Raw genomic sequence first — 17224 nt, 5'->3', positions numbered from 1 at the left:
TAATAGACCTTTCCAAAATTGTCATTAGATACAATGGGTCATCATCATGACCATCATATCATCATCAGACAGATACAATATGTCATTCAGCACTGAGAATATCCCCAAATGATCTGTCTGGTTCCCACTGTCTCTGTTTTTCTGACAAATCCAAGCAAAAGGGCATGGATTATGAGTCTGGATGTGTAAATATGAGCTGCGCTTAGGGCTGTTACGGTGACTGTATTACCGCCACACCGGCGGACACGGGTCATGACAGCAGTCAAATTCCACGTTTATTTATTTATTTGATTACTTTTTAAATTTTTTCTTTCACCTTTATTTAACCAGGTTGGCTAGTTGAGAACAAGTTCTCATTTGCAACTGCGACCTGGCCAAGATAAAGCATAGCAATTCGACACATACAACAACACAGAGTTACACATGGAATAAACAAAACATACAGTCAATAATACAGTAGAACAAAAGAAAACAAAAAGTCTATATACAGTGAGTGCAAATGAGGTAAGTTAAGGCAATAAATAGGCCATGGTGGCGAAGTAATTACAATATAGCAATTAAACACTGGAATGGTAGATGTGCAGAAGATGAATGTGCAAGTAGAGATACTGGGGTGCAAAGGAGCAAGATAAATAAATAAATACAGTATGGGGATGAGGTAGGTAGATAGATGGGCTGTTTACAGATGGGCTATGTACAGGTGCAGTGATCTGTGAGCTGCTCTGACAGCTGGTGCTTAAAGCTAGTGAGGGAGATGTGAGTCTCCAGCTTCAGAGATTTTTGCAGTTCGTTCCAGTCATTGGCAGCAGAGAACTGGAAGGAAAGACGAGCAAAGGAGGAATTGGCTTTGGGGATGACCAGTGAGATATACCTGCTGGAGCGCATGCTACGAGTGGGTGCTGCTATGGTGACCAGTGAGCTGAGATAAGGCGGGGCTTTACCTAGCAGAGACATGTAGATAACCTGTAGCCAGTGGGTTTGGCGACAAGTATGAAGCGAGGGCCAACCAACAAGAGCATACAGGTCGCAATGGTGGGTAGTGTATGGAGCTTTGGTGACAAAACGGATGGCACTGTGATAGACTGCATCCAGTTTGTTGAGTAGAGTGTTGGAGGCTATTTTATAGATGACATCACCGAAGTCGAGGATCGGTAGGATGGTCAGTTTTACGAGGGTATGTTTGGCAGCATGAGTGAAGGATGCTTTGTTGCGATATAGGAAGCCGATTCTAGATTTAATTTTGGATTGGAGATGCTTAATGTGAGTCTGGAAGGAGAGTTTACAGTCTAACCAGACACCCAGGTATTTGTAGTTGTCCACGTATTCTAAGTCAGAGCCGTCCAGAGTAGTGATGCTGGACGGGCGAGCAGTCGCGGGCAGTGATCGATTGAATAGCATGCATTTAGGTTTACTTGCGTTTAAGAGCGGTTGGAGGCCACGGAAGGAGAGTTGTATGGCATTGAAGCTCGTCTGGAGGTTAGTTAACACAGTGTCCAAAGAGGGGCCAGAAGTATACAGAATGGTGTCGTCTGCGTAGAGTTGGATCAGAGAATCACCAGCAGCAAGAGCAACATCATTGATGTATACAGAGAAGAGAGTCGGCCCGAGAATTGAACCCTGTGGCACACCTATAGAGACTGCCAGAGGTCCGGACAACAGGCCCTCCGATTTGACACACTGAACTCTATCAGAGAAGTAGTTGGTAAACCAGGCGAGGCAATCATTTGAGAAACCAAGGCTGTCGAGTCTGCCGATAAGAATGTGGTGATTGACAGAGTCGAAAGCCTTGGCCAGGTCGATGAATACGGCTGCACAGTAATGTCTCTTATTGATGGTGGTTATGATGTCATTTAGGACCTTGAGCGTGGCTGAGGTGCACCCATGACCAGCTCTGAAACCAGATTGCATAGCAGAGAAGGTACAGTGGGATTCGAAATGGTCGGTAATCTGTTTGTTAAATTGGCTTTCGAAGACCTTAGAAAGACAGGGTAGGATAGATATAGGTCTGTAGCAGTTTGGGTCTAGATTGTCACCCCCTTTGAAGAGGGGGATGACCGTGGCAGCTTTCCAATCTTTGGGAATCTCAGACGATACGAAAGAGAGGTTGAACAGGCTAGTAATAGGGGTTGCAACAATTTCAGCAGATAATTTTAGAAAGAGAGGGTCCAGATTGTCTATCCTATCTTTTAGGACTGGGAAGATATTCAGATGGAGATATATGGGTTATCAATATTTAGGCCTATTTCTAGGCAATGTAGTAAACTAAAGCCTAATCATAGGCCTATTTAGGAAGAACATTTCCTTGGAAAGATAACTGTCCGGTGCTTCTCCGCCCATGTATACATAAGCTATAGCCTACTCTACTTAAATGAGATCACACGTGCACCTGATCTTGCAGATCTGGCTACCGAACTCGTTTTACGTAATCCTATAGGATGTAGCCTACCTTTTAAGAGGATGTTTGCAGGCAGAGACAAATAAATGGGTAATCCATACTTATTGAAAATGAAAAGGTGCAACACTCGCTCAGAATAGTAGCCTAACTTATGGGCACGTTGTGCCTTTTTAATCATGATTACATTCTTTGATTGCACTTCGACTCACGTAGGTTGAGCGCCCTCCACTTTTCATTATCAATATTTACTTACAGACACTGTAGTAAACTACAGTCGAATCATATTTAAGTTATTTTCATATTCAAGTCAACTGCCACATGATTCTCCACCCATGTAGGCAGTCTACTCTATTTTAATAAGACCACACATACTAGGCGCACATTAACTTTCATACCCAACTGAAGTTGAAGCAGCAAATTCTGAGTGTGTGAATAATGCAAAAAATATATGCTTTTAATACAATAGGTAGGCTAACGCATACAAAGCAGAAAGAGGACCGTTTCAAAATAATCTGTGGGACAACAAAAAATATTTTCATCCTAAAGTCGTCTGTCTGACCGCCCGCCCGCTCCCGCCTGCAGCATGTAAAATGCAGACTGCGCAGCAATGATATCTGTCAGGACCCTCCGGCGTCCCATGAGAATGCAGCCGTCTAGTGCACAACACTATGCACATCATGTCTTAGCAGGATCAGATGGTGACAGGGGTCCCAGCACGGTCAGACAGCCGAGGAAGACCAGTCTACAGAGCTCAGGTGAATTTTGCAGTATATTCAGTGTTCCATCTTTAATTGATGGGTAGACCTACAGTAGCTACAGGACAGCAGCTTCAGCTTAAAGCTATAGTCTGGGATCTGGGAATAATGGTAACTTAAATTATTGAAGCATTGATTATTTTCTTGGATAATATAATGTATAAATGTACACCAAGGTAATTCTTTGTCATGACTCATTTTAGGAGGATCAGATGGTGACAGGGGTCTCAGCAGAGTCAGGCAGCCATGAAAGACCAGTCTGTGACAGACGTGAGGTGAATTTTTACAGATACAAGACTTTATTCTCTCTGTCTAGCAAACACTGGACAAGCCAGATTCTATTTTAAGGCAGTCTGACAAACCTCCAAAGCTGATTTCCAAACTGTATCAAGGGTTGATAGAGGATTTTCCCGATGACACAAAACATGAAAATCAAAAATGTGAGGAAGACCTGGGAGACGCAATTGATAATGATGAATGGGTACAGATGTTAGAATGCCCAGTCATGTTCATATAATCTCAGACATAAATTACTGCAGTTTAAGACCGTCCATAGAAAGTACTATATGCCAGTGAAACTAAATATCATGCACTCAGAAATTGTATTACTCTGCATGAGGGGTAAAGCACAAAAGGGGACATATTTGCATATGCTGTGGTCTTGTGAAGGCTGGCTGAATTCTGGCAAAGAGTATGTTCTTTTATCTCAGCATCTCCCTGTTATTGTTTGCTTGGAAATGTTAATACTGGAGACTTATCAGAAGAAACTGTGTAACCTAGCATTTATAATGGCTAATAAATGCATTGCCATTAATTGGAAGGTTGGTTATCCTCCCACAATGTATGGAAGAAATGTCAAGTTATGTACAGTATCACTAGATCTGTTTTAAGATTAAGGGTATACTGTGCAAATTTCATAAGGTCTGGATGCCTTATATTGAATACTGTAAGACAAAATAAGTCTGTATTGAAAAAATGGCCACGTTAGGGGAGATTTAAGCAATCCCTAGTTGCTGGGTTGCTCAGTCCTGGCCCTGGGGGTCTGCTGTACTGTTGTCACTCTGGCCTTGGCCTAACACATCTGAAAACAATAATGAATGTTTCACTAAGATCCTAAAGCTGAGTGGGGTGTGTTGTGTTGGGCACTACAGGGCCGTGGACCCCTAAGGGCAGGACGGGATTACCCAGCTATATTGTTTGCAAGTAAAAAAAGCTCTACAGTACTATTAGGCCTACCATATGAATTATATGGAGGGTGTACTGTTTCTGTGTGTTACTGTGTAGGTGTACAGTGGTTCTTCCTTTAAAAGTTTTGAGTTTATGCCGCGACCGTTTGTGGTTGATGGTGGCAGATTGCATCGTTCTATCATTGCACTACACTATCACAAGGGGGAGTTAGAACGCTGATCTATCGGTAGTCTAAACTGTGGCACAAATTGACTATCTTTTTGTACATTAATGGAGGTGTTTTCAGTCCGGGAGTCTCTCTTCTCTGGCACTAGAGTCATGAATCAGGCAACAACAACAACAACAAAAAACGTTGGCGGTGGTCCTGGAGTTGAGAGAGACTTAGGTAAACTTAAATGGGGGAATTACACTTGACATGTGGACTGACGATAATTTGAAAAATAGGCATGGTGGGCTTTTGGTTTCTCTCCCTCTAAAAACAATAATTGTAAATAACAAACTGGATTTATTTACCAGTGTGAAAGAGTGATAGCCCCTCTATATAAAGTGAGTTTCTGAAACACAGAGTCCTTCTTTGCTGATGTGAAGAAGAAACGTAATGAAAGAGAGTCCAGCGAGGATTTGTCAGCATAAAGCTGAGTGACTCACTCAGTCATGGCTTTGGATCAAAATAAATAAGTCCAAACAGCCTTTCTGATAGTCTTTAATAAAGAAATGCTTTGACTGTTTTGAACAAATTAATCTGCTCATGTTGTGTGTGTTCAATTATTTGTGACATTGTGGTTACAATGAAGAATGTAAACAAAATAAGTCAAATAAATCCTATTCATAAGGAATAATCAGATGCGTGTTGCACATTACCGTGTAGTTTACCTTTAAAATGGACTGAAATGATCTCACTCCAATACATTTTTATAGAAAGTTAGCAAAAATAGTTAAGATCTTGCTACCATGGAAAGGAAAATACCTGTCTATTTGTGGAAAACATCACAGTTGACCTATTTGCTTATGGTTTTGCCTACACCTAGCGACCTGTCTAAATTATATGAGCAAAAATATTCCATTTTATTTGGAATGGCAAGCCAGACAAAATTAAAAGGGACTATTTATATAATGAATATGAATTCGGAGGGCAGAAATTATAAAATATTAAAGCATTTGACCTCTCACTAAAGGTGTCAGTCATACAAAAGTTATACTTAAATCCGAACTGGTTCTCTAGCAAATAGGTAAGAATGTCTCACCCTATGTTCAAGAATGGCCTTTTTCCCTTTATTCAGATTACAACCACTCACTTTCGGTTATTTGAAAATGAAATAATCTCCAAAATATCGTTATTTTTTAAACAAGCCATAGAAACTTGATTGCAATTTCAGTTTAATCCACCAAAAAAGACAGAACAAATAATATTATGGTTAAACTCAAATACACTAATTGAGAAAAATACGTTATTTTTTATTTAAAAAAAATAAGGTATAATCTTTGTAAATCATATCATACATACATACAGCTAACACAAATATATGGTCTGCTCTACCCAAAATTACAACCAACTAATTGCAGCATTACCGCAAAAATGGAAGAGGAAAGTGGAAGGGAGGAAAAGTAAGGAACTTGTCTGTCGGCCTTGCATTAAAGACCAAAATTGGTTGAAGAAAATTGTGTTGAATGGTCAAGGACCAAAAAATTGACAGTTGTGCCATATAGATTGCAAAATATGGGAAGAGATTTTCGATGTACCGATTCCATGGCACAGGCTGTATCTATGGCACATTCCATGATTGTAATAAATAAAGGTTACATGAATTGACACGCAAAATGACGCCGGATTTAAAACTCAGAATTGTTCTATTTAAATTATTATACAACATTCTTGCAACCAATAGAATGTTATATATATGGGGGATACAACCTTCCCAGCTCTGCAGATTTTTCTGAAGCTAGAAGCCACGTCTTATTGAGTTCCGAGTGCCGATTTGTTATCCAACGATTATTATTATTATTAACCCTGCATTATAATTGTATAAAATACCCTTATATATTTTCTGTAAGGTTCTACATTTCTAACTCAATATCACAGACCAGATTTCCCTAACGAAAAATGCATCAACCCCTAAAAATATATTAATTTATTATTAACCCTGCATTATAATTGTATAAAAGCCCCTTAGATATTAATTTAGAATCCTCCAATCCTCTAAATGTAATTAGATCTACAGGGACATTTTATTGATCTGCAAATATTTTCATTTAGAAGCTGCCTCTTAAGAGCCGTGTCATACCAATTATAATTGGATTATTCACCATGGCAACCACTTGTTAGTATAACAGAAAATTATGTGTGTTTATATTTTTTTATCGAATTCAATAACATATTTGTACCACTGTAGATGCTATTATTATTTACAGTAGTGACAGCTGGAGGCATTTTGAAACATATTTTCAAACACTTGTTTTTCACAAGTGTAGCAGGTTGTGAACTCTGCAAACAACGTTTCCATGATGGGCTACTAGCAAGCAACTCTTCATAACTCCATTTATTTACAAAAGGATAGTCTAATAGCTTGGCTAGGTGTTAAAAACAAATCCCCCCAATTTACAAGTACTCTAAAGTTTTACATTTCTAACTCCAAACCTCATGCAACTGCAAAATGTCGGATAAAGCATATTATTTATGCTTTCGTTAATAAAATAATGATAAAAAAACTATTTCAAAATGCAGATGTTTATTTCAACTACTTTACATTTCAGCTACATTTTAGTTGCTCCACAGGTAAAACCTTTCTGAGATGATCAATGTATTTGTTGCATTGTTGCATCATCAGTTTCTCGAGCCAAAACGTCTTGATGGCCTTCACCAGTTCATCTTTGCTTGTAGGTTTGGCAGAGTTACAGATGAATGTTTTCAGCTGATGCCAAACAAGTTCGATCGAGTTTAAATCAGGAGAACTACATGTAGATATGAAAAAATATTTTTAGATATACTGTAGGCCTACTGTAGGCGTTGTGAGTCTCACTAGTGTTGAGTAATGTGCTGTTAAAAGTGTTGTAGGTCTACTTACTCTGCTGGCGTCTTGACCCAGGTTATGCACTCATTTGCAATGCAAACCTGGGCGGCAGTGTGTTTTGGGTCATTGTCTGCATTTGGAGAAAAAAAATGACGTTAGCCTAATAGTCAACATTAGGTAAAATAATAGAAATATACATGTAAATAGGCCTAAACATAACAAAATATGTCTATAAATCTACCTTGAAAGAAACGATGTGGTCCCAAAAACACCTCTCTGACATATGGTCCAGCATATCTCTTGATGATGTCATTGAATGTCTCACCATCTTTGATCCATGCCTAGGCCTGCACTACGCAAAGTTCTTTGTTTGTCAGACAAATCATTGGGTAAAAACTACAGAACCGTACAAAACAAGAGAACACACATGGTTAATGTTCTGGGGGAGAAAAAAAAAGTCTTACAGAGCCTTTCCATAAGTCCACTCAAGTTTCTTCAACTGTCTTCTGACTGTGATTAGAGCGATGTTGATGTCGTGCCGTGATGCCAGCAGATTCGATGGCCTTTGCCGATCGCTCATCATCTTCAACCATCAGTGAGTCGATGGCTTGAATAGTCTCCCTGGAAATGGAATACAATGTAAAAATGATTTATTTAAGCATTATTTCTTGCATTATTAAGCCTACTTTACAGTTTTGCAGGATACTGTACCTATTCATTTTCCTGGGCTTTTGCGTTTGGTGTAACACTAGGTGGCTACCTGATGATAGTGTTTGCGAATAGCACTGTCCGTGACCATAATCCCTAAATCTAACAGTATTTTACCGACATGTTTAATTATTCAAGGGTCCTTTCTTTTCTCTGTGCTGGAGTTCTTTTAAGAATACAAAAGAAGCCATCCACCCTTGATGGGCTATCAGCAGAACAATAGACTCTTACCGAGTTTAGGGACTTTAAATGTATTAATGGCTGTTTGTGAGGCATGTTACTACTCCATCTCTTTTGCATAGCCCACCAAATGCATTGTTTTCTAACCACATCTGGATGGATCCATAACGAATTACTATGGGAATAAATATCACTGAATGACAGAAATATTGGAATAAAGTAGGCAAATGAAGGCAACAAATTGTTGCTTACTGGAACACCCAAAGTCATCCAATTATTATAATAGGATTTGAAGCAATAGCCTACCCACAAGTGGTCAACTATTTCAGCACCGTTTCGCGCTGCTCTGAGTCAAACATGGGGACTGGTCTTGATAAATCAATGAGATTTTTATTTTCACTGAATCCTCGTTTGGATATTGGTTAGTCTACAATTAGGGTTTTGAAATGTTAGGATTATTTTGCTCTTCACTCGCAGTCACTTAGTAGCCTAGGCCTATCCCGACCGGTCACGTTGTACAGCGCCATATTTTCCTAACAGAAACCCTGAGGGCTACTGTACATAGGCTACTGTAAAATACATTTTTGTTTTTCTTGAAATAGAAACACCATAATATTAATAAAATTAATTAAGCTACATTTCTAAAAATCTATCCCATACAGTATGTTCTTACAAAAAAGGTTTTAAATTCTCTAGTACAGCCAATATTAAAAACAGTCAAATGCTTCTCAAAGATGCCCTCTGGTTGTCAAACTAGCACTAACTAGCATTAATGGCAACAATGGCTGACACTTAAATAACGTGCCATAGAATTCTGCGGCAGCCCGCAAGCTGTGCTGCAATACGACACAACTTTTAAAGGAAGAACTGCTGTATGTGTGTTTTCATTCAACTTTTGTTTTCCAAAAATGGGAAGGAAGTTTTCTTGGGGAGAGAGTTGAGTTATTGAATAGACTGGTGGGGGTCGGGCGTGTAGGCGGCTCAGGTTGGGTGGGTGGTCTGACTGAAATTTGATATAGAGGATGCCTTAAAGTAAATTAAAAAATTGTCTTTGTACTTTATTTGTAAGAGTTGTTCATTTGTTAGGCTATTTGTTAAAGGTGCAACACAATATTGATTATTTAATTATCATGGATCTAGTTCAGTCTTATCAATCACCTAAAAAATGTTATAATCTCTTACCTAGCTTGATGACTGTGGGCATTTTTGCTTACATTTTGTTGTTTTAAATAGAGATGGCTAGAAGGGCCATTGGTCATATTAGATTGTGTAGAAATGCAGAAAATGTGTTTTAGATGCCCAAAGAAATGTTAGGGCCCCCAGACCCCCTGCCACGTTATGTTCCCATCTGCAAATAGCACTGGTTGGTGATTTAAAAAGTCATAGTCAATCAATGATATAATAACTCGAAGCAAAAAAGTTATTTTTTTATTTACAATATGTAGAATCTATGAAAATAGAAAGGTTCAGAACTTTTTGTGAAATATCGCAGCTGAAAAATATATGGCAAATAGAACTCAAAAATAGATGGGAGGGTTTGAGTGGAGCTGAAGGATGGGACTAAAAACAAACAAAAGAGAACTATTGTAAAATATACTGTGTCCGGAAAATGTATATTGTATGTATAAGCTGAAGTCTAAGTGTTATCACCCCTCTGTTCAACACCTTACACTTCCCTACTTGCTTTACTTTGAGGGCTTTTCCCCTCTGCACCTTGTCCTTACACCAAAAAGCTCCCATCTCTTAACACTTTAGCATTTACAACTTCCCCAATCAGTTATTTTATCACATTCATCAACCTAATCAGATTCAGATCCCCAACTCCCTCCCCCTTCCTCCATGAACTTCAGTCACTTTGTGCTCACTTGATTGATCTCCTCTTGGCGTACCTTGCCCTTCCTCCTCGCCACTCTCTACCTCCAAACTGCCTCTGATGGCAGTGGAAACTACGTTGCTGTCTTCAATATCTCCGCTTCCATAGACCTCTCGCTCTCTCTTTCTTTTTCTGTTTCCCATTCCCCCATTTACTTGTTCCACTATGCTACATACTGGCTTTGTTTACTCTATCACTATAACCTAACTCTGACTCAGACACAGCACTGCCGTGCCGAACTGACGCCACGCCGAGTAATGTTTGCTAGTATGATTGTATGCTTATTCGAATGTGTGCCACCAGCAAGCTCTTCTTCGGTGGGGTATATCGGTGGTTGGCAACCAATGTTATGGTGCATTACCGCCACCTACTGTACTGGAGTGTGGGGTAGAGACAGGGAGAAACGAAATCCTAACTGCCAGCCCCGTTGCTCTTAAAAAAATATTCTGCTCAATATACTGCTCAATAAACGCTCTGCTCAATATACTCTTTAAACAAATATCCTGTATCCCCTTCTCCCTCATACTAGATCTCAGCCTCTCTCTTTCCCTCTGATACTGCCCACACTGTAGCAATACATACTCCAGGGTCTCTGTTTCCTGGCAATAATCACACTTTCCTGTTAGATGCTTTCCTATCACATTTAAGGTCTTATTCAACCAGCTGTGTCCCACCCTTAATCTTGTAAAAATAGCCTCCTCTCTTCTGTCCCTTCCTGCCGTCCTCCCCTCACCGAATTTCCTCTGTACTTGAAATAAATGCCTGCCCTTAGTATCTCTATTCCCCTGCTCCTGCCATCTCCACACCATCCCTGTCCATAGCAGGCTTTTTGCTTTGCTCATTAAAACTACAGCATCAACATCCCCACTACTAAGTGCTTCTTTAGCCATTACATCAACTGCCTCATTCCCCTTCACCCCCACATGGGCTCGGACCCAAGTAAATCTTATCTGTATTCCCATCTGTCTAATCCTACCATGGATTTGTAGCACGTCATAAAACAGGTCTTGTCTGCTATGTGAGCTAAAGGACTGGAGACTCATCAACACTGCACATGAATTAGAGCAAATAACTTCTCTGTCTGGCTTGACTTCCTCTACCCACTGCAGCTCCGCCGTATATACAGCCATCAGCTCCGCCGTATATACAGCCAGATGATCTGTAATACATTTCCTGACTGCCACCCCACATTCTTGCACTACAAATGCTGACCCAGTACGTCCCGTCCTTGGATCTTTTGAACCATCTGTGTAAATGGCCACAAAATCCTGATACACAGTATCCAGACGTCTCTTAAACAAATCAGATGGATCAACACCCTCCATATCTTTCTTTAGTCTCTCCAACACTTCTAGATCAACTACTGGAGGCAGGAGTAGCCATGGTGGATTTACAGGAATAGCTACCATTGGACTAAACTCCCTTCCATACGGTCCCATCTCCTTCTCCTGGGTATTACCCACCCACCCAAAACTTATGTTCTGTCTTCTCTCATGTAGCCAGCATTCCTGTAAAATCCCTTTCGCAGGATGAGACACCCCATGTCCCTTAAGGTTAACCCAATAATGAATTGCCAGCTGCTGTCTCCTAATCTGCAATGGCATATCCCCCATGTCCACCTGTAGCGCAGCAACTGGGGAAGTCTGAAACGCCCCACTACATATTCTAAGTCCTTGCCCCTGTATGACTTCTAGTCTTTCCATTGAGGTCTGGGCTGTCCAACCATACGCTACAGTGAGGGAAAAAAGTATTTGATCCCCTGCTGAATTTGTACGTTTGCCCACTGACAAAGAAATGATCAGTCTATACTTTTCATGGTAGGTTTATTTGAACAGTGAGAGACAAAAAAATTGGTGGCAAAACCTTTGTTGGGAATCACAGAGGTCAGACGTTTCTTGTAGTTGGCCACCAGGTTTGCACACATGTCAGGAGGGATTTTGTCCCACTCCTCTTTGCAGATCTTCTCCAAGTCATGAAGGTTTCGAGGCTGACGTTTGGCAACTCGAACCTTCAGCTCCCTCTACAGATTTTCTATGGGATTAAGGTCTGGAGACTGGCTAGGCCACTCCAGGACCTTAATGTGCTTCTTCTTGCTTCTTCTTGAGCCACTCCTTTGTTGCCTTGGCCGTGTGTTTTGGGTCATTGTCATGCTGGAATACCCATCCACGACCCATTTTCAATGCCCTGGCTGAGGGAAGGAGGTTCTCACCCAAGATTTGACGGTACATGGCCCCGTCCATCGTCCCTTTGATGCGGTGAAGTTGTCCTGTCCCCTTAGCAGAAAAACACCCCCAAAGCATAATGTTTCCACCTCCATGTTTGACGGTGGGGATGGTATTCTTGGGGTCACAGGCAGCATTCCTCCTCCTCCAAACACGGCGAGTTGAGTTGATGCCAAAGAGCTCCATTTTGGTCTCATCTGACCACAACACTTTCACCCAGTTGTCCTCTGAATCATTCAGATGTTCATTGGCAAACTTCAGACGGGCATATATATGTGCTTTCTTGAGCAGGGGGACCTTGCAGGCGCTACAGGATTTCAGTCCTTCACGGCGTAGTGTGTTACTAATAGTTTTCTTGGTGACTATGGTCCCAGCTGCCTTGAGATCATTGACAAGATCCTCCCGTGTAGTTCTGGGCTGATTCCTCACCATTCTCATGATCATTGCAACTCCACGAGGTGAGATCTTGCATGGAGCCCCAGGCTGAGGGAGATTTCTTCCATTTGCGAATAATCGCACCAAATGTTGTCATCTTCTCACCAAGCTGCTTGGCGATGGTCTTGTAGCCCATTCCAGCCTTGTGTAGGTCTACAATCTTGTCCCTGACATCCTTGAAGAGCTCTTTGGTCTTGGTCATGGTGGAGAGTTTTGAATCTGATTGATTGATTGCTTCTGTGGACAGGTGTCTTTTATACAGGTAACAAACTGAGATTAGGAGGACTCCCTTTAAGAGTGTGTTCCTAATCTCAGCTCGTTACTTGTATAAAAGACACCTGGGAGCCAGAAATCTTTCTGATTGAGAGGGGGTCAAATACTTATTTCCCTCATTAAAATGCAAATCAATTTATAACATTTTTGACATCCGCTTTTCTGGATTTTTTTGTTGTTATTCTGTCTCTCACTGTTCAAATAAACCTACCATTAAAATTATAGACTGATCATTTCTTTGTCAGTGGGCAAACGTACAAAATCAGCAGGGGATCAAATACTTTTTTCCCTCACTGTATACTGCCATAGTCTATTACAGATCAGATCAATGCAACATACATAGTCCTCAATGAGGAACGCCCAGCCCCCACACTCCTTCCCCGTCAGACAGCGCATCACATTTAGCACCTTCTTACACTTTCCCACCACTCTCTCTATGTGTTTTGCCCAGGTCAGTCTTGTATCAAAGTTTACCCCAAGGAACCTGAAGGCCCCCATGCTCTCCAAGTTTCTCCCATATAACCTCAAGCATACCTCATCTCCCACCTTCCTTCTGGTAAAGAAGACTGTCTGAGTTTTCTCTACAGAGAACCTGGATCCCCACCTTAATGCCTACGGCTCTACCTCATCAATTGCTTTCTGTACCTTCCTGACTATGTATGGCATATTTCTTCCCCACTTCCATAAGGCCCCATCATCGGCAAACAACAACCTCCCAATATCCGGCCATACCTGAGAGTAAACATCATTGATCATGATTGAGAAAAACAGAGGACTAATCACGCTCCCCTGTACGGTTATCCACCAGGTAGCTGCCTGATAGAGACTTCCCCACCCTCACCTGGATAGACCTTCCAAACAGGAAATCCTTCCTCCTACCCCCATAATATCAAGCTTGAATAACAACCCCTCATTCCACATCATATCATATGCCTTCTCCACATCAAAAAAGCTACAACAGTCTCCTTGTTCACCTGAGTCTTCCTGACCTCTGCTTCTAAGCAGAGTACTGGGTCCATAGTTCCCCTACCCTTCCTGAACCCACTCTGATGTGGTGATACTAGCCCCCTGCTCTCCAGGAAGTAAGTTAGCCTCGCCGTAATCATACATTCCATAATCTTACATACATGTGATGTTAAAGCTATTGGTCGATAGCTTGTTGGCCTTGTTGGATCCTTCCCTGGCTTCCGGATTGGTACAACTACTGCCTTCTTCCAGCTGCCTGGTAGTTTCCCCTCCTCCCACACTCTGTTGTACCACACCAATACCTTATCCAGTGCCTCATCACTAAGATGGGCCAAAATAACATAGGACACCTCATCTTTCCAAGGTGAAGTTAACCCTGCCTTACCTATTGCCCTTTTCACCTATGCCAACGTATCATTTACATCCTCCCTCCTCTCCAGCACTCCAGGATGCTCCTCTTTCATTCTCTCTCTCCCCCTCTGCCACTCCTCTGACAAATTTGCCGAGCTATGCACTTGGACAAACGCTTTGACCATCATCTGTTACTGCCACATCCTTCCCACTCATCAACACTGGATACTCCAACACCCTTCTGACCCCACTCATCCTCTTAATCATCCCTCACACTTCTCCCACAGGTGTCGCCCTTCCAATGGTGTCAAAGAACCGACGTCAAAATAACCTCTTTGCCTGGCGAATAGTTCTCCTCACCAGGGTCTGGTGTTCTCACCCAGTTATTCATACTATCCACATCCCCTCTCATATCCACACGAGCCATCACCTGCTCACTCAACTCCTGAAATTGATCCAAATTTGCCCTTCCAAAACACTCATCTGCCTACTCTATCCACTGACACTTCCTCCTCCCTCCGGCCTACTGTGCATACTATGGGGTAATGATCACTCCCTACTGTCGACTCCTCCCATACCTCCAACTGACAGATTCCTGCCATCGCACTAGATACCAGAATGAGGTCCAAGGCAGACTCTTTCCCTGCGGCTACATCAATCCTGGTCCCTCGGCCATCATGCAGGCACACCAGAGCTTTCATTTCTATCAGATTTTCCATCACTTGGCCATTTCCATCCCCCCCAGAGTGCGGAATTGTTGGAATTAAAATCCCCAGCACTTACAGGTCCAATATCTATATTAAAGTAATTCACCAGCATGCTCACTCAGTCTTCTTCTTCGTATGGTTTTCTTCTTCTTTGGTGGAATTTTAGGGCAGACTGCCACTATTGGATGCAGAAAACAAAAGGGGGGAAATCTAAGAGAGTGAAAAATGACAAAGTTTAACCCATCAAACATCGGAAAAACATCATACAAAACAAAAACCAAAAAGTAATTCTCAGTCATTGAAATTCACTCATAGCCCTACACAGATCTAGGTACCTGAAAGGACTGAACTGCTCCAGCCAGTATTCCATGTAGCTCCTCGCCTGTGACATTCTTCAAACCCAAGAAGAGCAGCTGCAGATTTGATGGTATAAATCTTTCTTGAATTCTTATCCACTCCAGCAGTGCAGTTTATCACCATAGCAATAAATTCCAAGGGTTTCTGGATCCTGCACCTGCCTTCACCATGGCAACCGACACACTCCCACTTTCTTTCACTCTTTTGCCACCTCAGCATAAGAGGCATGCTGGGCAGCTCTAATGGCCGCACTGTTGGCCTTGCAGTGGATGGAGGAAGTCAAGCCGGACATAGTAGTTATTTGCTCTGACTCGTGCAGTATTGATGAGTATGCAGTCCTTTAGTACTCGTAGCAGACAATACCTGCTTTATGAGGTACTACAAACCCACGGCTGGGTGAGACAGATGAGTATACAGACAAGATTTACTTGGGTCCCAGCCTATGTGGTGGTAGAGGGGAATGAGGCAGCTGATGTACTAGCTAAATAGGCCCTCAACATTGGGGAGGTGGACTTTAAAGTTTTAAATAAAATCAAATAAAATGTTATTTGTCACAGTTGTAGACTTTACCATGAAATGCTTACTTACAAGTCCTTTCCCAACAATGCGAGTTAAAAAGTTAAGAAAAATGTGCTAAATAAAAAAAGGAAATAGTAACACAATAAAATAACAATAACGAGGCTATATACAAGGAGTACCGGTACTGAGTCAATGTGCAGGGGTACGAGGTAGTTGAGGTAGTTGAGGAAATATGTACATGGAGGTAGGGGTAAAAGTGACTAGACAATCAGGATAGATAATAAACTGATTAGCTGCTGCGTGTGTGAAAGAGTGTGAAAGACAGGGCTCTAACTCCTTTAGCTCCACAATGAGATATGGTGCAGGCCAGGCAACAGGTTGTTAGCCAGCCTGGCAGCTTAGTGGAGTCTGCCACTAGCACATTCAGTGTAGTCAGCACAGCTATCCCCATTGAGACTGTGTCTGTGCATCGATCTAGGTTGGGCAAAACTAAACATGGTGGTGTTCGCCTAAGCAATCTCACTGGAATAAAGACCTCCTCCATTCCTTTCATTATTGAAAGAGATTGAAATATCTCATATCTCAAAATAGGGCTACTTAATGTTAGATCCCTCACTTCCACGGCAGTTATAGTCAGTGAACTAATTACTGATCATTTAATTTTTTACATTTATTTTTTCACCTTCATTTAACTAGGCAAGTCATAATCTTGATGTGATTGGCCTGACTGAAACATGGCTTAAGCCTGATGAAGTTAGTTAAATGAGGCCTCTCCTCCTGGTTACACTAGTGACCATATCCCTTGCACATCCCGCAAAGGCGGAGGTGTTGCAAACATTTACGATAGCAAATTTCAATTCCCCCCCAAAAATGCCTACGTTTTTGTCTTTTGAGCTTCTAGTCATGAAATTTGTATTTATTATGGATCCCCACTCTTCCTGGGGTCCAGCAAAATTAAGGCAGTTTATACAATTTAAAAAACATTACAATACATTCACAGATTTCACAACACACTTTGTGCCCTCAGGCCCCTACTCCACCACTCCACATAATTACAGTACTAAATCCACGTGTATGTATAGTGCGTATGTTATCGTGTGTGTGTGTGTGTGTGTGTGTGCGTGCGTGTGTGTGCGTGCGTGCGTGTGTGTGCGTGCGTGTGTGCCAATGTGTGTTTTGTTTCACAGACCCTGCTGTTCCATAAGGTGTTTTTTAATCTGTTTTTTAAATCACATTTTTCTGCTTGCGTCAGTTACTTGATGTGGAATAGAGTTCCATGTAGACATG

This window comes from Salmo salar, chromosome 21 (assembly GCF_965601325.2).
Source record: "Salmo salar chromosome 21, fSalSal1, whole genome shotgun sequence".
NCBI lineage: Eukaryota > Metazoa > Chordata > Actinopteri > Salmoniformes > Salmonidae > Salmo > Salmo salar.
Note: the sequence above shows the minus strand (reverse complement) of the source record.